This window comes from Amblyraja radiata, chromosome 17, assembly GCF_010909765.2.
Source record: "Amblyraja radiata isolate CabotCenter1 chromosome 17, sAmbRad1.1.pri, whole genome shotgun sequence".
Lineage (NCBI taxonomy): Eukaryota > Metazoa > Chordata > Chondrichthyes > Rajiformes > Rajidae > Amblyraja > Amblyraja radiata.
In genome coordinates this window covers 4,469,217-4,492,911 of record NC_045972.1, presented here as the reverse complement: position 1 = coordinate 4,492,911, position 23,695 = coordinate 4,469,217, and positions in this window count along the sequence as shown.

The following is a 23,695-nucleotide window of genomic DNA, read 5'->3' as shown; positions in this document are numbered from 1 at the left end:
TCCCAGCAATACTGAGATCCATTGTTGGAGTTCAGCAACAAAATTAACATTTGCCGATTTGCCGATTTGGAGCTCCAAGCCGCTGAGGTTGGCCTCCAGTCCCGATGTCGGAGTTCCAACATCCCGGCGAGCGGGCCTGAGCGGCGGGCTGCCCGTAGCGGCGGGCTGCCCATAGTGGCGACTGCAGAGGGCTCCGGAGGCCCTGACCACGGGGAAACATCAGAGGAAGATGACTGACTTTGGTGCCTTCCCTCACAGTGGGAAACTTTTGATTCTGCTGTGTGGGGATGTTTTATGTTGAACTCTATCGTGTGTTGTGCTCTTTATTTTATTGCATGGCTGTATGGTGATCACATGTCACTGTGCCAACTGGCACATAATAATAATAATAACTTTATTTATAAAGCACTTCAAACAACTGCAGTTGCCACAAAGTGCTGTACATGAGAACTCATGAACAAAAAGCTATTACAAACAATTAAAAACCATTAAAAACCGTAAAACGAAGGACTATAAAAAACACACTAAAAATTAAAAGACATTAAAAGCACTAAAAACAGGAGCAATGCCTCAGCCAGTGTCGAAAGCCAAAGAATAAAAATGTGTTTTTAGGGAGGATTTGAAGATGGACAGTGAGGGGGCCTGTCTGATGTGCAACGGCAGGATGTTCCAGAGTGCCGGAGCAGCAACAGAAAAGGCTCTATCCCCTCTGAGCTTCTGCTTAGACCTTGGTACCTCAAGGAGCAGCTGATCAGCTGACCTGAGGCACCGGGCAGGAGCGTATAGGTGGAGCAGCTCAGAGAGGTAAGGCGGGGCGAGCCCATTCAACGATTTAAAAACAAATAAAAGAATTTTGAAATGAACTCGAAAGTGCACATGTGACAAATAAATATATCTGGAATCTTGTATCTTGTATCTTGCATCTTGTAACTGACTGATTTGATCTTTTGAATCTTGCAATCTTTTGAAGTTGCAAATTTCTGCATTTTATATTACAACGTCCAGTTTTTACTGTAGCTTCAATGGTTTGATATCTGCAGTTCCAACTGGAACAGATAGCACTAGCCAACAAGATCTATCGAAAGTTTCTTCTAAATACTTTATTCTAATTCATATTCTTATCTGTATTAAACAACATCCTACTTTCATTGTGTAGGAAGCAACTGCAGATGCTGGTTTACACCAAAGATAGACACAAAAAGCTGGAGTAACTCAGTGGGAAAGGCAGCATCTCTGGAGAGAAGAAATAGGTGATGTTTCGGGTTGAGACCTTTCTTCAGATGGAAGAAGACTCTCTACCCCAAACATCACCCACTCCTTCTCTCCAGAGATGCTGCCTGTACCGTCCTACTTTGCATTATTGTATCATTGAAATGAAGTTTATCTCCCATTTAAATGTCTTACCCAGTACCTTAGATATAGAGTATTGATACCAATTGCTATTTATTTTCCCCTCTACAAACAACAACTTTTAAACAATGATGGGCCTGTCCCACTCAGGCAACTTTGTAGGCGACTGCAGGAGACTATGCGGTCGCCACATGGTCGCCACGTGTTCGCGGGTGGTTGCCGGGGGGTCGCCTTCATGGTCGTGAGGGGTTCCCGTATTCTGGGAACTAGTCGCGGCCTCATTATGGTCACCGTGAATTTTTCAACATGTTGAAACATTAGCGGCGACTAGAATGAAGCCGCCATGGAGAGTAGCAAGAATTCTCGTGCCGTAGGTGGGTCGCAAGGAGGTCCTAGTGGTGGAAGGAGGTGGAAGGTTCTCGTAGGTTCTTGTAGGTTGTAGCCGGTGCTGACTGGTGAATTCATTGGCTCATTGGGGAAAAAAACGTAAGTAGTTTTCAGAACCAAGGGTAGACTGGCAATGTTAATGTCCGCCGAGCTTCACAGCCGTGTATCTCTGGCTTCTTAAAAGTTGTCTCCACTCCTTCTCCTCCCTCTCCCCCCCCTCCCTTTTAAAGGACTTACTGTACACTGTGCTTTAGCCGTCTTAATTACAGCGCCAACCTTCCTGTTCATCGTGGTGTGTGTCTGTATCACCTTGGCTTTGCAACATGTGAATTTCAGATGGCTCTCCCCCCACTTTCCCTGTCCCCCACCTGCGATGTGTGTGTGTGCGTGTTCCACGCTGACAGTCGCCGTTCCAGTTGCCAGTTTTTCAGGCGACTGCTGGCAACTTGACAGTCGCTGGCAGTCGCCTAAAAAATCGCCTAAGTGGGACAGGCCCATAAGGATGATTCAATCAATACCAAATAATTGATCTTATTTTGCAGCTTTTAGATTAAAGCCATAAACTATATTGATCATTTGAACACAATGGTTTGCGACATACAAAATCAGATCAGGAAGCTACATCAGGTGAAGCAAATAGCTTTGCAAGTGGAATGAATCTCAACATGACTTGGTGAAAGCCAGAAGTGATAGTGGAATGAATGTGCTACAAACATTCTTTCCAAACAATAATGGATATGAAGCAGCATTCCCTTTTAGGGAACATGTTGTCAAATAAATGTAACTTTCTACACAGAAGATGAGAGGGGGAATATAGAGCATAGGACATTACAGCGCAAGAGCTGTTCCTTTGGCCTACAATGTCTGTGCCGAACATGATACTGTCCAACTCTCATCTACCTGCACATAACCCACAACCCGCCAGTCCCTGCACATGCATCTGCCTATCCAAAATGCTACTGAATGCCACCATCGCATTTGCCTCAACCACCACCCCTGGCAGCACGTTCCAGGCACCCACCACCCTCTGTATAAACGATGCTCCCCACATCTCCTTTAATCTTTGTTGAAGTATGAAATAAATTATCACAGGTAGTAAAAAATAGATGCAAATTTATCATTCCTTATCAGACTTGTTTTCTTTGTACTGATCCTGATTTTGACCCCTTTCTCCTGGATGTGACACGATCGAGATGGTGGAAGTCATTTTTGCAGTGTGTCGATTGATCACTGATCATAAAATGAAGGTATGTTTTTTTATGATGCTTTCTTTTGATATTAAAGGGTTGCAAGGCTGGCATTTGTTCTCATTCCTTCAAAAAGCAGCAACAAATCTTCTCTGAACTTGAGATAGACACAACAAGCTGGAGTAACTCAGTGGGTCTGACAGCATCTCTGGAGAGAAGGAATGGGTAACGTATCGGGTCGAGACCCTTCTCCTGACACAGATATGTATCATTAGAATTTCCACAAGATGGTTACCTAGATTGTTCTTGTTTGTGACCCAGAGGCAATGGAGATATCGGGATATATGTTCAATTCAAGATGATGTATTACGTGGAAGAGAAGAGGAGGGTAATGTTACTGCATGCACAGCTTGCTTTTTGCCTTCTGGACATTGTGTATTCAACATGTGTTGCCAAAGAATCTATAAACAATTGCCGCACAGTACACGGTCCTCAAAGACTTCCCCCTTATCCTTAAACTGTGACCCCTTCTTCTGGACTTCAAACATTGTTTTCGGAGACCTCACATTCCCCACAGGGATGGAAGGCGAATAACGTTTACCTTCTTTCTCCTTTTCTTCCGTGGTCGGGGCTATCGAAGCTCCCGCAGTCAGCGATCGAAGCGCCCACAACGGGGCGATCGAGGCTCCCGTGATCGGGACGGCCGATGCTCCTGTAGTTGGAGCTCCTGAAGTCGATCCACCCGGTTGTCCTGGCTTGTCGTTGAAGCCCTTCTTAAATAAAGGTACAACATTAGCCACCCTCCTGTCTTCCAGAATCTCTCTGTGGCGAAAGATGATGCAGACATATCTGCCAGGTGCAATGCAGGTTCTTTACTAGCTTCCCACAATGTCCTTGTGAAAAGTGATTGAAGTCCTTGTCCTTTGTGCAAGTTTCAACTTGATTCCACTTCCTGACAAATCTGGTAGCCAAGACACAAGGGCTACCTTGTACAAGTTACTGATTAAAAGCCGCACCATTGGACATGACGCTTTGTGCCTTGTAAATAGCTGGGGTCCCAGCACTGAGCCTTGCGGTACCCCACTAGTCACTGCCTGCCATTCTGAAAAGGACCCGTTTACTCCTACTCTTTGCTTCCTGTTTGCCAGCCAGTTCTCTATCCACATCAATACTGAACCCTCAATACCATGTGCTTTAAGTTTGCATACTAATCTCTTATGTGGGTCCTTGTCGAAAGCCTTCTGAAAGTCCAGATATAACACATCCACTGGTTCTCCTTTATCCACTCTACTAGTTACATCCTCGAAAAATTCTATAAGATTCGTCAGACATGATTTACCTTTCATAAATCCATGCTGACTTTGTCCAATGATTTCACCACTTTCCAAATGTGCTGTTATCCGATCTTTAATAACTGACTCTAGCATTTTCCCCACTACCGATGTTAGACTAACTGGTCTGTAATACCCCGTTTTCTCTCTCCCTCCCTTTTTAAAAAATGGGGTTACATTAGCTACCCTCCAATCCTCAGGAACTACTCCAGAATCTAAAGAGCTTTGAAAAATTATCACTAATGTATCCACTATTTCTGGGGCTATATCCTTAAGTACTCTGGGATGCAGCCTATCTGGCTCTGGGGATTTATCGGCCTTTAAATTTACCTTACACCACTTCCCGGCTAACCTGGATTTCACTCAGTTCCTCCATCTCATTTAACCCCCGGTCCCCTGCTATTTCCGGAAGATTATTTATGTCTTCCTTAGTGAAGACAGAACCAAAGTAGTTATTCAATTGGTCTGCCATGTACTTGTTCCTCATGATCAATTCACCTGTTTCTGACTGCAAGGGACCTACATTTGTTTTAACTAATCTTTTTCTCTTCACGTATCTATAAAAACATTTGCAGTCAGTTTTTATGTTCCCTGCCAGTTTTCTTTCATAATCTATTTCCCTTTCCTAATTAAGCCCTTTGCTGGACTGAATTTCTCCCAGTCCTCTGGTAGGCTGCTTTTTCTGGCTAATTTGTATGCTTCATCTTTTGTTTTGATACTATCCCTGATTTCCCTTGTTTCCCTCGGATGCACTGCCTTCCCTGATTTATTCTTTTGCCAAACTGGGATGAACAATTATTGTAGTTCATCCATGCAGTCATTAAATGCCTTCCATTGCATATCCACCGTCAACCCTTTAAGAATCAATTGCCAGTCTATCTTGGCCAATTCACGTCTCATACCCTCAAAGTTACCTTTTTTTTTTTTTATGAAATCTTTATTTCGAACGATTAAAAAAAAAGAAGAAAAGAAAAGATGAAAATGAATTAACAAAAGGAAAATTATATATATACATATATATATACATAAATACATACACACATACATACATATACATGTACATATATACATATACACATATACACACATACACATATACATAACATATATGTACATACATAAATTAAAAAAGCAAAAGCCAATTTCAACATAATACACATTAGACTCGTTGGAAAAGGGATAGGAAGAAGCCTATGCTTGTCAAGTCCTACCCCCATTCTTCACCATTAACAAATCCAAAATTCAATAAAATAAACTAAACAGACAATTCAAATAAAACTACTCCAATCAAGCTATTAAGAAAAAAAGAACAAAAAAAGAAAATAACAAAAAGAACAAGCACCATTAACATCTGTGAGATTTACATTCTCCTTCCTCATTACTGTACTTTTCAAAGATATATCTTTCGTACATTTTTTTAAATTGCATTATATTCATACTTTGTTTAATCGTTTCGTCAAGACCATTCCACAAAACCACCCCACAAATGGAAATACACATACTTTTTAAATTGGTCCGAGCATAATGCTGTTTCAAGTTTAGTTCCCCTCTAAAGTTATAACCCCCCTCTCTGTCTTTGAACAGTTTTTGTATGTTTACAGGTAGCAGTTTATTTTTTGCTTTATAAATTATTTGTGCAGTCTTAAATTCTACCAGATCCTTAATCTTTAAGGTGTGTAATTTTAAATACAGTATATTGGTGTGTTCATGATATCCTACATTGTTTACTATACGAATAGCTCTTTTTTGTAGTGTGCTTAGTGATTGTAAGGTGGTTTTGTAGGTGTTGCCCCATACTTCCACACAGTAATTTAAATACAGTAACACAAGTGAGCTGTACAGAATATACAGTGCTCTCTCATTCAAAACATGCCTTGCTTTCCCCATCACTCCAATACTCTGTGCTACATTTGCTCTCACATGTTTTATATGGGGTTGCTGGTCGCATGCTGGTGGGACAGGCCCTTACCTCTATGTGTGACACACAGGAAGTTGAAGGGAGGCTTCATAGAGGTACATGAAATCATGATGTGGCTAACATTAGCTGGATAGTCGCAGTCTTTTTCTCAGTGTGGGGGAACCTAAAACGAGAGAACATGGATATAAAGTGACAAGAGAAAGATTTAAGGGTGACCTGAGGAGCAGCTTTTTCACACAGTGTATGGATGGTTTAGTGTATGGATTCAGCTACCAAAGGAAGCTGCGGAGACAGGTACAGTTACAATGTTTAGAAAATGTCTGGACAGGTTCACATTGAGAGGGAAATGGCTGAGGTGCAGGCAAATGAGACTGGCCCAGATACACAACATGGTAGCCTATTTCTATGCTGCATAATTTTATGACTATGTTCCTTGAAGGTGGTCAAAAGGGGTTATGGCACATTGGCCTTCATCAGTCAAAGTATTGAGCATAGAAGCTGGGAATCATGTTGCAGTTGCTTAAGACGTTGGTGAGGCCATTTGGAGTATTGTGTTCGGTCCTGGGCACCATGTTATAGGAAAGTTATTGTCCAGTTGGAAAGGCATCTGCTGTTGACCTGGTTCCGTGGTAGGTCAAATGGAGTGGATCAAGGTTGTGCAGAGGTTGACATTACAATCAGTGTCGTGAAGAACTTCATGATGGTAGATGTTATTAAGACATTTTCCTTTGGCACAGATGATAGTGGTGTTCTTAAATTAGGTGGAAACTACATGTTGGAGTAGAGAAAGGTTAAAGATGTCTGCAAATACTCTTGTTCCATGCAGGTTCTGAAAACCCAACCAAGGATTCCAACTGGGCCAGTCCTCTTCTGCGGGCCCACTCTCAAGAAAGGGCGATCTGATATCTGCAATTACACCTGTGACTGTCAGAATGGACAATGTCAATCCAATAATCTTCTGTTCTAAACAAATATAACGTGGAGCCTGTGGTGGGGAGGGGTGGGGGACAGGAGTGAGGGGCAGCTCACTCCAGAATTGGTACTTGGCACCACTGAGCTTTGTGTAGCTGTTGCTGTACTTCCTAAAGAGGTCTGGGTCATCCAACTTGAACTTCTCCAGGGGATGGATCTCACGGGTCATCCATGACTTCTGGTTGGGGAATGCACAGGTTAACTATTTTGGCAAGAAACCCTTTACACATTTATTGATGAAGTCTGTGATGATGACAATGGCACATTCATTGAGGTAAGCTGCTGAATGCTTCAATATGGGCCAGTCCACTGACTCAAAGCAGACATGTCAAAGTTCATCTGTTATCTCAGAGCTCCACTGTATGACCTCTGTACCAAATGTTCACACTTCAGTTTTGGAACGTAAGCAGGAAGTAAGTGCACAACCAGGTGGTCAGATTTTCCAAAGTGCGATTGAGAGATGGAGTAGTAGTCTTAGATGGTTGTCCAGCAGTGGTCAATGGCATTTGGTAGGGCAAGAATTGTATTGATAGCATTTTGATGACACGCTCACACAGGTGGGCCTGTTAGATGTCCCAGGCTGTGATGAACAAGATCTTGGTGTGTTTTGCTGCAAGTCCAATGGTAACAGTGTAGACTTCACCCAATGTAAGCTTCACATCCACATGGAGTGAAATATGTGAGAATAACCAAAGTGAATTCCTGCACCAAATATTGGGGAAAGTAATCCACCATTAGATATTCCAGGTACAGGGAGCAGGAACTCACCAGCGCCGCTACATCAGAGAACGTTGAGGTATTGAACAGGAAGCAGACACAATCATAGAGTGATACAGCGTGGAAACAGGCCCTCGGCCCAGCTTGCCCACACCGGCCAACATGTCCCAGCTACACTACTACTACCTGGCTGCGCTTGGCCCATATCCCTTCAAACCTGTCCTATCCATGTACCTGCCTGACTGTTTCATAAACATTGGGATAGTCCCTGCCTCAACTACCTCTTCTAACAGCTAGTTCCATACTCCCGCCACCCTTTGTGTGAAAAAGTTACCCCTCAGATTCTAATTAAATCTTTTACCCTTCACCTTAAACCTATGTTCTCTGCTCCTTGATTCACCTACTGTGGACATGAGAGAGCAGTAATGGGGGATTGAGATGAACAGCAACCTGGACAAGGCATCATAACAGAAACATGTGTGGTATCTACCTGTGTTTACATGGTTAATTGATTGTCGAAATATTGTCAATATTTGAAATATAGACAGGTAGTATTTAAGAAGCCCTCATGTTGTATGGCACTGTCCGGTGAAGAGGTGTGAGCTATATCTGTGAAACAGAGCATACAGCAGTCTCTCAGTTCCCCAAGGTAGTTGAGTGTAGCTCACCCAGTAAGTTGACCCAGCTTGTTTGCAATGGCTTGGATATTTGACTAGAGAGGGGAGACTTGTAACTGTGCTGTTTGTGTTGCGCCTACATACCGGCGCATCTCTCACGCTTGCTGGGTAAGTAACTGCTTCTGATCAGTCCCAGGAGTGGTGTGCATGGTTGGCCATTCCAGGAGTATGTGGCTACATTGTGTGGGATCCAGGAATTGGGTCATGGTGTTGGGTGTTCAGGAGGTCTGGTCATTTACTTCAATGAGCAATTATTTGTAAACCTCCATACATTTGTTTTATGGTTGGGGGTAAAAAAAATGACAATGATCTAAAGCTCGAGCCCACCTTCTGTGTGAACAAAAGACACAGCCATCTAGAAATCCATTCACATATAAATACAGTATGTATGTTGGCCAATGTGGTGCAATTAACCTATTGTTGTCACTGCAGCTCAGACATGGTATTCATTTGTGATCTGAGTACAAAGGCAAATGTGTGCTTTGAGCACGTGCATATTACTGAACGGGCATCTTCTGGCCCGTTCATTCGCCAGTAGACGAGGACTCGAGCCCTAATAGGAAGCTGATCATTAAACCAGGGATCATATCAAATTCAGATGCACTGCAGCAGATGGATGTCTTTAGATTTGGTTTAGTGATACGGCGTGGAAACAGGCCCTTCGGCCCACCGACCGGCCATCCTCGCACACTTACACTATCCTACACGCACTAGAGACAATTTACATTTATACCAAGCCGATTAACCTAAAAACCTGTATGTCTTTGGAGTGTGAGAGGAAACCGAAGATCTTGTAGAAAACGCACGCAAGTAACAGGGAGAGAATACAAACTCCTTACAGACAAGGACCTGTAGTCAGGATCGAACCCGGGTCTCTGGCGCTGTAAGGCAGCAACTCTAGCGCTGCTCCACCGTGCCGTGTTCACGTCAAGCACCACCTTATAAGGCAGATACAGTGCAGGAGCCTTGTCCTTTGTACCAGGGATATCAGGTAACTGCTCAGAAAAAAAGATCAAGTAGCCATGGTAGGGAATGGCTGCAGAAATCACACAGAGGAAGAAGTCACCAGGGACTAGAGCAATAAAAAAATCACTCATTCTGACCCTTCAAAAGGAGACGGTCTGAAAACAGATGCACCAATACTCACAGGGGTCGCAGCACACTCATGGGTCATAGCTCAACATACACAGAGAACAGACACACCACAAACACACACCACAGACACAGACACACACAGACATGTAAACATACCACATACACAGACACAGACAGGCAGCCACCTCATTGCAGCTTTGCTGCCAGCTGTCCCAGTTCTTTCACCTTAGCCTAAAATGCCTTTAACATTCGTGGCCTTACAACATGCTCCCAGACGCAGCAAGTAAATAATTTAACTCATTTAGTAACAGCACAATCCTTCATTGTGGAATAAGACAACTTCTATCTCTCCCTGGCAACTGGCTAAGGAATATGTGTAGGAAAGAATTGCAGGTGCTGGTTTACACTGAAGTTAGACATAAAATGCTGGAGTAACTCAGCGGGACAGGCAGCATCTCTGGAGAGAAGGAATGGGTGACGTATCGGGTTGAGACCCTTCTCCTGACACAGATATGTATCATTAGAATTCCCACAAGATGGTTACCTAGATTGTTCTTGTTTGTGACCCAGAGGCAATGGAGATATCGGGATATATGTTCAATTCAAGTTGATGTATGACGTGGAAGAGAATAGTAGGGTAATGTTACTGCATGCACAGCTTGTTTTTTGCCTTCTGGACATTGTGTATTCGCGATGTGTTGCCAAAGAATCTATAAACAATTGCCGCACAGTATATAGTGCTGCCACAAAGCGTCATGTCCAATGGTGCGGGTTTTAATCAGTAACTTGTACAAGGTAGCCTTTGGCTAATCGTTATGTAGTTTTGTATCTTGTTGTTTTTTTGGTGTGACGTTTTGGGTCGAGACCCTTCTTCAGGCTGAGAGTCAGGGGAGAGGGAGACACAGAGATATGGAAGGGTAGGGTGTGAACATGAGATGTCAAAGGTGATGGTGATCAAGGAAAATGTAGAATAGATCATTGTGAGACAAAAATGCTGGAGAAACTCAGCGGGTGAGACAGAATCTATGGAGCAAAGGAAATAGGCAACGTTTCGGGTCGAAACCCTTTGGGTTTCAACCCGAAACGTCTACCTTCGATTTTTGTCTACCTTCGATTTTCCAGCATCTGCAGTTCCTTCTTGAACATCGATTATTGTTAGCTTGGGGAAGATGACAATGAAGCATGCAAAGAAAGTTAAATCAGACTGGTCGGAGAACTCAGATGAGGGAGGGATGAAGAGAGAGGGAAAGCAAGGGTTCCTTGAAGTTAGAGAAGTCGATATTCTTACCGCTGGGGTGTAAGCTGCCCAAGCGAAATATGAGGTGCTGTTCCTCCAATTTGTGTTGGGCCTCACTCTGAGCAATCTTCCTTAAATAGAAATCGACCACCAATTTATCAAAGGTGTGGAGCTACTTAGGGTTGTAAAATATATTTTTTAATGGCTCATCCCCTTATAGCATAGCATGATCCATGTGTACATGCATATTGGCAGGTACGCGCATATTGCCAGGCCAGAATACTAATTATTCTGATGTCTTCACTTTACCATATTTTTCTTTTTGATATTACTGTTTAGTTTAGTTTAGTTTTGTTTTGAGATACAGCGTGGAAACAGGCCCTTTGGCCCACCGAGACTGCACCCACCAGCGATCCCCGCACATTAACACTACCCTACACACACTAGGGACAATTGTACATTTATACCAGGCCAATTAACCTACAAACCTGCACGTCTTTGGAGTGTGGGAATAAGAAACCAAAGATCACGGAGAAAACCCACACAGGTCACGGGGAAAACGCACAACCTCCGTAAAGACAGCCCCCATAGTCAGGATCGAACCAAGTTCTCTGCACTGTAAGTCAGTAGCTCTAGCGTTGTAAGACAATGCCACCTTGTTGCCCAAAATACTTTTCCAAACTATAATGAGATATCCACCACCCAGCTAGCGCGTTCCAATGTTCATGAGGAACATATTTTCTATCCACATTTACCTTGCGTTTCTAAAGCAGAATTTTCATGTAAAAATCCGAGATCCCTTCCTTTTGTTAATGCAAATCATGGCTCTTACGAGAAGTCCCTAGATGTGGCTGGGGTTAAGATATTTTCTCAAAACGCTTAAAGTGCACATGGCAAAATGCTAAAACCTCAAATGGTTGATTGAGCAAGAAAAGTATTTAAAATGTATTTGACCAAGTGGCTACTCAGCACAAAATGTATGCACAGCCTTCTCTAGTTCTCAAGCAATATATTGAAAATATTCCAAAACTATTCAGAGGATTCATGATTTAATTATCTAATTATTCCTCAAACTGGACAAGTAGACATTTTTGAGTGGTGAATTAGCAGACAAATAACTTATCTGCCAACAGTCCTTAAGCTAATCACTTTTATGAAATCTCTGCACATCTGAAAGTAGTTGACTGAATTCACCGCAGTCTGAATATATCTAAGCAAAATCATAATCCACATTGATCTACATGATGTTTATATAAATTTTAAAATAGATGCTGAAAGCAATACTGAACTTTATTTCCCTTACAGTCTTGGTAATTGTCCCAAAATCCCAAACAGCTAAACAAAATCCTAAACACCTATTACACCAGTCACTATCAGGAACGTGTTGAGAGAAAGAAATCTGAAAGAAATCTCAAAGAGATAAACTTCAAAAACTGCAGATACGATTGCAACGTTTAAGAAACAGTTATACAGGTACATGGATAGGACAGGTTTGGAGGGATATGGGTCAAATGCAGACAGGTGGGACTAGTGTAAATGGGACATGTTGGTTGGTGTGGGCAAGTTGGGCTGAAGGGCCTGTTTCCACACTGTATCACTCTGTGACTCTACGGGCTCTGTGAGTCAGACTGTCTATGACTCAAGATGCGATGATTCCACTTTAGTTCTGCGGGTTCTAATGTGACTGATGAGGTTATGCATAAAGAGTTGAACCTTCCATAAAAATCGAAGGAATAAATTTCACAATCAGAAAACGTGTTGCTTGAAGTCACAGGCTGAAAGTGAGCAGCATGAAACAGAACATTTTAATTTGAAAATTCTGCTTTGTGTTTCTGCACTATAGAGTCAAATTCATAGGCAACACTAGTTTCATTCCTCCCCCTTAATAAAACACTCCAAATCTCAATTTCCTCAGATGACTAATGAAATTTGGCATGTTTCCAATGAATCTTTAAAAATGTCTACACCGTAGAAAGCATCCTGTTGGCTTCACAACATGGTTTGGCTTTTGCTCTGCCCAAGGCCACAAGAAATTGCAGAGTTGTGGATGCAACCTAATCAGGCACGTAAACCAACCTCCATTCTCCCCACTCCACCCCACCCCCTCTCTCCACCCCCTCTCCCCAACCCCATCGCAACCCCTCCCCACCTCTCCCCTCCCAGCCCCCACCCACACTGCAACCCCTCTGCATCCCACCCCACCCCCCACCCACCCTTCCCCTTCCCAACCTGTTTGTGAGTAATATAACTATGACAAAAAGTGAAGAAAATCTAATGGTTCAGCTAATCTTGAGGCAAGAGTTATTTATGTATTTGATTTTTGATTCCCGATGTTGGGGGAGTCCAGAACCAAAGGCCACAGTTTAGGAATAAAGGGTAAGGCATTTAGAACGGAGACGAGGAAACACTTTTTCACACAGAGAGTTGTGAGTCTGTGGAATTCTCTGCCTCTGCCGGTGGAGTCCGGTTCTCTGGATACTTTCAAGAGAGAGCTTGACAATAGACAATAGACAATAGACAATAGACAATAGGTGCAGGAGTAGGCCATTTCAGTACCCCGTTCCTACCTTCTCCCCATATCCCCTGACTCCGCTATTTTTAAGAGCCCTATCTAGCTCTTTCTTGAAACTATCCAGAGAACCGGCCTCCAACGCCCTCTGAGGCAGAGAATTCCACAGACTCACCACTCTCTGTGAGAAAAAGTGTTTCCTCTTGATAACTTGATAGGGCTCTTAAAGATAGCGGAGTCTGGGGATATGGGGTGAAGGCAGGAACGGGGTACAGATTGTGAATGATCAGCCATGATCACATTGAATGACGGTCCTGGCTCGAAGGGCCGAATGGTCTACTCCTGCACCTGTTGTCTATTGTTTATTGGAATATTGGCTCCAATTGCATGTATTTTAATGCAAGGGGCCTGACGGGGAAGGCGGATGAGCTTAGGGCGTGGATAGGTACGAGCGACTGGGACGTTGTAGCCATGACTGAAACCTGGTTAAGGAGGAGGCAGGACTGGCAGCTCAATGTTCCGGGGCACAGGAGCTTCAGGAGAGACAGGGGTGAGGGGAAAAGAGGAGTTTGGTTAAGTTTGGTTAAGGAGGATGTCATGGCAGTGATCAGAGATGACATTACGGACAGTTCGGCTAGTGAGGCTATATGGGTGGAGCTGAGGAACAAGAAAGGGATGATCACCTTGTTGGGGGTGTACTACAGACCACCGAACAGGAATTAGAAGAACAAAATGCCAGGAGATTGCAGACAGCTGCAGGTCAAATAAGGTTGTTGTAATAGGGGATTTTAACTTTTCTAACATTGACTACAAATATCCTAGTGTAAAAGGTTTAGGCAGGGTGGAATTAGTCAAAGGTGTTGTGAAGCGTTTCCTCCGGCAATATGTAGAGTGTCCCACACGGGGGAGGGCAACGCTTGAAATTGGGAAGGGCAAGTGGATGAAGTGTCCATGGAGGAGCCTTTTGGGACCTGCGACCACTGTTATATTGGGTATAAGATAGTTATGGATAGTAACAGAGCGGGCCCACGAGTTAAAATTCCAAATTGGGGCAAGGCCAACTTTCAGGGTTTGAGACAGGAAGTCTCTCTAGTTGAGTAGGTTGTTTGATGGAAAAGAAATGTCAGGAAAGTAAGATCGTATTAAAAGTGTGCTGACAAGAATCCATGACATGCATGTTCCCGTTGGAGTGAAGGGCAGGGCAGGTAAGCGTAAAGAAGCCTGGATGACGAGGGAAATTGAGGCCTTGGTCAAGAGCATGTGAAGGGTGCATGGGACAGGTGTAGGCAGCTGGGATCAAGTGTATCCCAGAGGATTTCTGGGAACTAAGGAGCAAACTAAAAAAGGAAATCAGGAGGGCATAAAGGGCCAGGAGAAAGCTCTGGCAGATAGAATTATGGACAATCCCAAGAGATTTTATAAATACATAAGGGGAAAAGGGTAACTAGAGAGAGAGTGGGACCTCTCAGGAATCAAACTGGTTACCTCTGTGTAGAGCCACTGGAGATGGGCAAGGTCCTCAATGAGTATTTCTCCTCTGTACTTACCGTGGAGAAAGACATGAGGACTGTGCATCTTTGGGCAGTCAATGGAAGCGTCTTGTCCTGTCTATCAAATCTGATTGAGTGTTTTGAATACATGACCAAAAACGTCAATGAGGGCAGAGCTGTAGACATTGTATACATGGATTTCAGTACGGCATTCGACAAGATGCCGCATGGTAGGCTGCTCTGGAATCCAAGTAAAGATAACTGATTGGATAGATATAGAAGTTGGGATGTAATGTTAAAATTGTACAAGGCATTGGTGAGGCCAATTCTGGAGTATGGTGTACAATTTTGGTCGCCTAATTATAGGAAGGATGTCAACAAAATAGAGAGAGTACAGAGGAGATTTACTAGAATGTTGCCTGGGTTTCAGCAACTAAGTTACAGAGAAAGGTTGAACAAGTTAGGGCTTTATTCTTTGGAGCGCAGAAGGTTAAGGGGGGACTTGATAGAGGTCTTTAAAATGATGAGAGGGATAGACAGAGTTGACGTGGATAAGCTTTTCCCACTGAGAGTAGGGAAGATTCAAATAAGAGGACATGACTTGAGAATTAAGGGACAGAAGTTTAGGGGTAACATGAGGGGGAACTTCTTTACTCAGAGAGTGGTAGCTGTGTGGAATGAGCTTCCAGTGAAGGTGGTGGAGGCAGGTTCGATTTTATAATTTAAAAATAAATTGGATAGTTATATGGACGGGAAAGGAATGGAGGGTTATGGTCTGAGCGCAGGTATATGGGACTAGGGGAGAATACGTGTTCGGCATGGACTAGAAGGGTCGAGATGGCATGTTTCCGTGCTGTAATTGTTATATGGTTATATGGTTATATGGTTATATTTGACTTCATGAAGGAAGCAGACGGTGATGGTGGAAGGTTGCTTTTCGGATTGGACGCCAGTGACTAGTGGTGTGCCTCAGGGTTCGATGCTGGGCCCATTGCTGTTTGTCATCTATATCAATGATTTGGATGAAAATGTGCATGGCATGATTAGCAAGTTTGTGGATGACACAAAAGTGGGTGGGTATTGTAGATAGTAAACATAATCATAATTTATTAGCCAAGTATGTTTTGCAACATACAAGGAATTTCATTTGCCATTACAGTCATACCAATAAAAAGCAACAAAACACACAAAATACATTTTAACATAAACATCCACCACAGTGACTCCTCCACATTCCTCACTGTGAAGGAAGGCGAAAAAAAGTTCAATCTTTTCCCTTCTTTGTTCTCCCGCGGTCGGGGGCCGCAAACATTCCGTTAACGGGACGATCTTGGCATCCTTGGCCGGCAGTCAGGCCCTCTGCTTCGGGGCGATCAAGCTCCCGCAACGGGGGGGATCTCAGCTCCCCCGCGCCGGGCGATTGGACCCTGGGTCGGGGCTGGTCGAACCTCCTGCGACTTTGGAGCTTCCCAACATCAGTCTCTACCCGAGACTGCAAGCTCCTCGATGGTGAAATCCGCAGGCTGCGGTTGCAGCATTGATCCCAGGCAAAGGATCGGCTCCAATGATAAGTCCACATCCCGCGGTGGTGCTCAAAGTCAGTCCTGAGCAAGGCCTCCAGCTCCACGATGTTAGGCCGCAGAGCGACCGGAGATACGACCCAGAAAACAATCAAATCTCCAGCAAGGTAAGAGATTGAGAAAAAGTTTCCCCCGACTCTCCCCCCCCCCACCCAGCACATAAACCAAACCAGAGAACATTAACACATACTTTTAAAACACACTAAAAATAACAAAAAAGACAAAGAGACAGACAGACCATTGGGGACTGATAGTGTGGTCAAAAAGGCTTTTGGCACTTGGGCCTTCATCAGTCAGAGCATTGTGTACAGTCATTGAGGGGGGGGGGGGGGTCATATTGCAGTTGCATAAGATGTTTGTGAGGCCACATTTAGAGTACTGTTTTCAGTTTGGGGCACTGTGTTATAAGAAAAATGTTATCAAGCTGGAATGGGTGCAGTGAAGATTTATGAGGATGTTACCAGGACTCGAGAGCTTGAGCTTGAGCTTGAGAGAGGGAGCAGTTGAGAAGGCTAGGATTCTATTCCTTGGAGCGCAGGAGGATGAAGGGTGATCTTATAGAAGTGTATAAAATAGTGAGAGGAATAGATCGGGTAAATGCACAGAGTCTCTTGCCCAGAGTAGGGGAATTGATAACCAGAGGACATACTGTAGGTTTAAGGTGTTGGGGAAAAGATTTACTAAGAACCCGATGGGTAACTTTTTTACACAAAGAGTAGTGGGTGTATGGAACGCGCTTCCAGAGGAGGTAGTTGAGGCAGCTACTATCGCAACATTTAAGAAACATGGTACATGGATAGGGTAGGTTTAGAAGGATATGAGCCAAACGCAGGCAGATGGGACTAGTGCAGATGGGACATGTTGGTCGGATGGGCCAAAAGGGCTTGTTTATACACTGTATGACTCTATGACTATAACTATAGTTTGACTTAAGAATATAAAGCTGCAACTTGTACAATATGGTGAAAAAATGAATAATATTCTTTTGAATAGTCCACTGTTTCTTTTAATATAATTTCTATCCTATACACATAATCAACACAATTAATTGTTTAACAAGATGTCTAAAAATTCAAATATCAAAATAAAACAACTCTCTGTGTGAAAAAGTGTTTCCTCATCTCCGTTCTAAATGCCTTACCCCTTATTCCTTCCTCGCTCCCTGCCTTTCTCCTGCCTATTCTGTCCGCTAAACCTTCTCTCACCATCCTCCACACCAACTTCTCACCTCTCACCTGCCTCTGTCCTGTATGAGATCACACTCTCCGCCAATCTAATTTGAACCCACCTGGGTAGCACTAGTGAACCTGGATTGACGTGGTTATTTCAATGGCAGCTGTGAAATTTGGATCCCAACTGGTCCATAGTGTTGCAGTCCAACAGTTGCAGTCCATAACATTGCAATGCATCCGACCACATCCTACCACATCCTACCACATCCTAACACAATCTGAACTACTATCTACCTCTTTGGTGACCTTCGGACTCTCCTTGATCAGACTTTGCTGGCTTCACCTTGCACTCAACGTTATTCACTTATCACACTAAATGGCTCGATTGTAATCATGTATTGTTCTTCTGCTGACTGGTTAGCACGCAACAAAAGCTTCTCACTGTACCTTTGTACACATGTTAATAAACTAGCTTGGACAGTTGCTGAGCCTACTGTTGTGGGACGAATGACAGATGGTGATGAGTCAGAGTATAGAAGTGAGATCGACCGACTCACCATATGGTGCCAGCACAACAACCTGGCTCTCAATATCAGCAAAAACAAAGAACTGATTGTGGACTTTGGAAGAGAAAGGTTGAGGACCCACAATCCTGTTTACATCAATGGGACGATCGTGGAGAGAGTCAAACACTTCAAATTCCTGGCCGTGCATATTTCCAACGGTCTTTCCTGGTCCCAACACACTGATGCAATCATAAAGAAAGCACATCAGCGCCTCTACTTCCTGAGAAGATACGGAGAGTCGGTATGTCAAAGAGGACTCTCTCGAACTTCTACAGGTGCACAGTAGAGAGCATGCTGACCGGTTGCATCGTGGCCTGGTTCGGCAACTTAAACTTCCAGGAGCGGAAAAGACTGCAAAAAGTTGTGATCACTGCCCAGTCCATCACCGGCTCTGACCTCCCCACCGTCGAAGGGATCTATCATAGTCGCTGCCTCAAAAAGGCTGCCAACATCATCAAGGACCCACACCATCCTGGCCACACACTCAGCTCACCACTGCCATCGGGAAGAAGGTACAGGAGCCTGAAAACTGTAACGTCCAGGTTCAGAAACAACTACTTCCCTACAGCCATCAGGCTATTAAACACGACAACCTCATAAGCTCTGAACTACAATAGACTATTATTATTATTATTATTATTATTATTATTATTATTATTATTATTATTATTATTATTATTATTATTATTATTATTATTTTTTTTTTTTTTTTTTTTTTTTTTTTTTAATTATTATTATTGCACTGTTATTGTCTGTTCTTTTTTTCTGAGTTGGTGTTATATTATTTATTATGATTACATATTCTGTTATTCTGCAGCAAGTGAGAATTTCATTGGTCTATCTGGGACATATGACAATAAAATACTCTCGACTTGATTTAATTGAGTCGCAGCCTTGCTACCTTGCCCAGCACTGCCACAGGCAATTATGGTCATTGTAAACCCAACCTGCTGTGCAGACTTTAATCACAGCAATTATCCAGAAGAATTCCAATTAGATGACTTGTTTCCAATTTATCCGATTAAATTATTCCTTTGGCTTCAGGCCTCAGGCTTCATCACATGCATAATATGCAAGTTTCCAAGTTTGAAAAGTAGAAACCAAAGAGGCCACATGAGTACATGTTGTCACCTGTTGAATCTGCGGGGAGCTGTAACCCTTATAAATCTTTGGGTTCATTGCCAAGGTTTTCTCCAACGCTGTACGAGACGTGACATAGAGAAATGTAATTTCTAATTTCAAACTTTGTCCGGACATCAAGCAGGCATATGATTTGCATCTGATCCTATAATAGTTGTGGCATTTTACAACATTCGCAGTAGATATTTCCTTAAATTTGCCCTCGAGGTATACATATGTGACATTTCTTCACAGGAGTTATGCTAAAATCATGAAAGATAACTTCAAAGGGAACTGTACAGAATTAATTATAAGGTAAGAATTTGATGGTTTTGGACTCACTTTTCAAAAACCACCACTGATGGCCACCTGACTTCTGTACCCGGCAGTTCAGTCTAAGTGCAGGCAAGAAGTCGTATTAGTGTTCATATTACAGTATATCGATCCGGAAGTCCCTAAATTATTTGTTTATGAATTAATAAATCTCACAATAGAATACAATTAGTTGGTTTACATCGAAGATGGACACAAAATGCTGGAGAAACTCAGCAGGACAGGCAGCATCTCTGGAGAGAAGGAATGGGTGACGTTTCAGGTCGAGATTCTTCTTCAGACTGGGAATAAGGTGTGAAAACAAGAGAACAAAGGGGACTAAGACAAAGGAAAATGTAGAATAGATCATTGCTAGCAACAAAACATTCCGGAAGGACATGTTATTTTCTATCAAGGTGCATTACATTTAATGCATCTGAGCATCAGGGCTCAACAACATATGTAAATATTTCAGGTAACCAGGTTCACCAGCTTGTGACAGAGCTGGTCATAGAGTGATACAGTGTGGAAAATGGCCCTTTGGCACAACTTGCCCACACTGGCCAACATGTCCCAGCTACATTTTTTCCACCTGCCTGCACTTCCACCTGCCTCAACTACCTCCTCTGGCAGCTTGTTCCATACACCCACCACCCTTTGTGTGAAAAAGTTACCCCTCAGATTACTCTTAAATCCTTTCCCCTTCACCTTAAACCTATGTGCTCTGGTCCTCGATTCACCTACTTTGGGCAAGAGACTGTGCATCTGCCCAATCTATTCCTCTCATGATCTTGTCCACCTTTAAAAGATCAGCCCTCACCCTCCTGCGCTCCATGGAATAGAGGCCCAGCCTACTCAACCTCTCCCTATAGCTCACACCCTCTCATCCTGGCAACATCCTTGTAAATCTTCACTCTGCCCTTTCCAGCGTGACAACATCTTTCCTATAACATGGAACTGGACACAATACTCTAAATGTGGCCTCACCAACGTCTTACACAACTGCAACATGACCTCCCAACTTCTAGAGTTGCTGCCTTACAGTGCCAGAGACCTGGGTTCGATCCTGACGACGGATCCTGTGTACGGGGTTTGAACGTTCTCCCCGTGACCTGTGTGGGATTTCTCCGAGATCTTTCCTCCCACACTCCAAAGATATAGGTTTGTAGGTTGATTGGCTTGGTGTAAATGTAAAATTGTCCCTAGGGTGGGTAAGATAGTGTTAATGTGCGGGGATCGCTGGTCCGTGCGGACTCGGTGGGCCAAAGGGCCTGTTTCCATGCTGTATCTCTGAACTAAACTTAAAGTAGAAAGGCTGGTGGTAACAAGTCTTCATTCTCCTTTCACAGTTGACTATCTAAACATCATTCATGCCATTCAATCCCTACTGCCCATCTCCAGCCTACCACAAACACTAGGTTTGTTCTCTCAACCTCCCTGCAACTTAAAACATGCTTGTTTTCCAGCTCTTCCTATTTCTCTTTTTCTTTCTCTATTGATCTCCCTAATATCCTGGATATTTATAGCACTTTCTAACCTTCTTTGCTGTGTAAATCTTTAAGAACCTGTCCCACGGGCATGCGACCTGCATGCGGCAAGCGCGACCAAACCGGAAGCGGGGGCCGCGTGGAAGTCGCGTGATCCCCGTACAGGGCCGGTCCCACCAGCATGCGCCTGCATGCGGCGAGCGCGACCAAACCAGAAGCGGGGGCCGCGCGGAGGTCGAGTGAGTGACGTGAAGTTCGAGCGAAGTCCGCGGGAAGTTCGCGTGTGACGTACGGCGTGAAAACGCTGTATAAGGCGTCGAGGCGGCTGCAGGCCGTTGCCGCGTGGAATTTTTGAACACGGTCAGTTTTTCGGAGCCCCGCACAGTCGGGACCAGCTCCGCACAACTCCATACGGCTCCGGCGATTGAAGTGGGACCGGCCCCGCGAGGCCGTATGGCTCAAGCGACCACGTTAGGTCACGCTTGCCACATGGAGTCGCATGCTCGTGGGACAGGCCCTTTAGGCTTTAGGCATTAGAGAAACAGTGCGGAAACAGGTCCTACGGTCCATCAAGTCAGTGCCGAACAGTGATCACCCCGTACATTGGCACTCCCCGACACACGAGGGACAATTTACAATTACAGAAGCCAATTAAGCTGCAAACCTGTATGTCTTTGGATGTGTGAGCAAACTGGAGCACCCGGAGAAGACCCACGTGGTCACGGGAAGAATGTAGAAACTCTATACAGACAGCACTCTTAGGCGCTGTAAGGCAGCAACTCTACTGCTGCGCCACTGTGTCACCCCCTGGCCATCCGCGAGTCACGGCGCCAGACGGTGGAGGGCTCTACCCGAGCCAGCTGCCTGCCCCTTTTCCGGGGTTACGTCCGTGCCCGGGTGGGGTTAGAAAGGGAATACGCCCTGTCTACGGGCACCCTGAGGGAGTTCCGTGACCGCTGGGCTCCGCAGGGTGTTGAATGTATCCTCAATAAGGATTGTAACATAGTTGTATAGTAGTTTATTATGGATACATGTTTGTATTGTATTATGGTGGTGGGTTCTGGCTTGTTCTATTGTAGTGTAAATATTATTTTTAATAATTGTATAAATTTTTTGAAAAAAAAAAAAGGAAAAAAAAACAAAAAAAAAACCGTGTCACCCCTAAATTCTATTTAGGTTTTCACACTCATCCTCCTGAATGACAACATAAGAATCATTCCCTCTCTGCGAAGTATTTTTTTTTTAATTTATTTTTTTTATTTTATTAGAAGTTAGTACAATACAAAACAATACAGTAGGACCTAATTTTAGGTGCCAACTATGTTATAACGTAATTATACATTCTATGTACAACCTCTAGTTTTATGTTTTTGAAAAGGAAATAAGAAACACAAGAAGAAGAAGAAAAAAAAAATTGGAGAAGAGAAAAAGAGGAAAAATAGATAGTAGAAAATAGAAAAACGTGAAGTGTGTGTATAAGAAAAGAAAAAGTGGAAAGTAGAAATAGGAGAAAAGACCCTTAAAAGAGAAATTTTCAAATCTTTATTCGGAGATGTAAATCTATCCACGACCTGACCTGAAATCAGTGATCCTTATGGTACTGCTGCCTCACATGATTCCAAAAAGTCGATAAAAGGGGAGCAACTCCTTAAGAATTGGTCATATTTATCTATTAGTCGGAGTCTCATTTATTCAAGGCGTGCTATGTTCATCATATTCCTAATCCACATTTTAACAGTTGGAATAGCTGTATTTTTCCAAAATTTAAGTATCAATTTCTTTCCAATTATTAACCCATGATTTAAAAAAACTTTTTGGTCCTTATTTAAATTGGTATCTTCTACTATTATTCCAAATATAATCCATTCCGTATTAGGTTCTATTCTTGACTTGAAAAGCTTTGTAAATATATCAAATATATCGCTCCAAAGTTTATTCAACTTTGTACATCCTACAAATGAATGTGTTATATTAGCATTTTGAAACAAACATTTATCGCATCTGGGAGAGACGTTTGGGTAAAATTTATTCAACCTCGTTTTTGAATAATATAGTCTATGTAATAATTTAAATTGAATTAAATTATGTCTTTCATTAATGGAACAATTATGTGTGTTCATCAGATACTTGGGGTCAAGGAAAGAGCGTTCACGTCGCGGCCGTGTTTCAACCAATCTTTCCACCACCACGCACAAGAAGCACAACAAGCGACAAGACAGACACCATTGTGCAGATGCCGAGAAGTGTATTCAGCTCTGGCTGAACAACATCTAATCTTGTGTGTGGACTCGATAAGAAGAAGGATCAGATACTTTTCCCATCTATCCTTCGGGATCTTTCTCATTAGCTCATGTTCCCAATCTTCTCTTAGTGCTTCTGTTGAGAGTAATTCTCTATTTAATATATTATTATAAAAGTATGATATTAGTTTTTGTGAATCAACCTTAATATTCATTGCTTCTTCTAAAGGGTCTAAAAATATAGTTTGAAATCTATGTATATATTTCTTCATAAAGTCACATATCTGTATATATTTGAAATATTGATTATCCTTCAGTTTAAATTTTAATTTTAATTGTTGAAATGAGA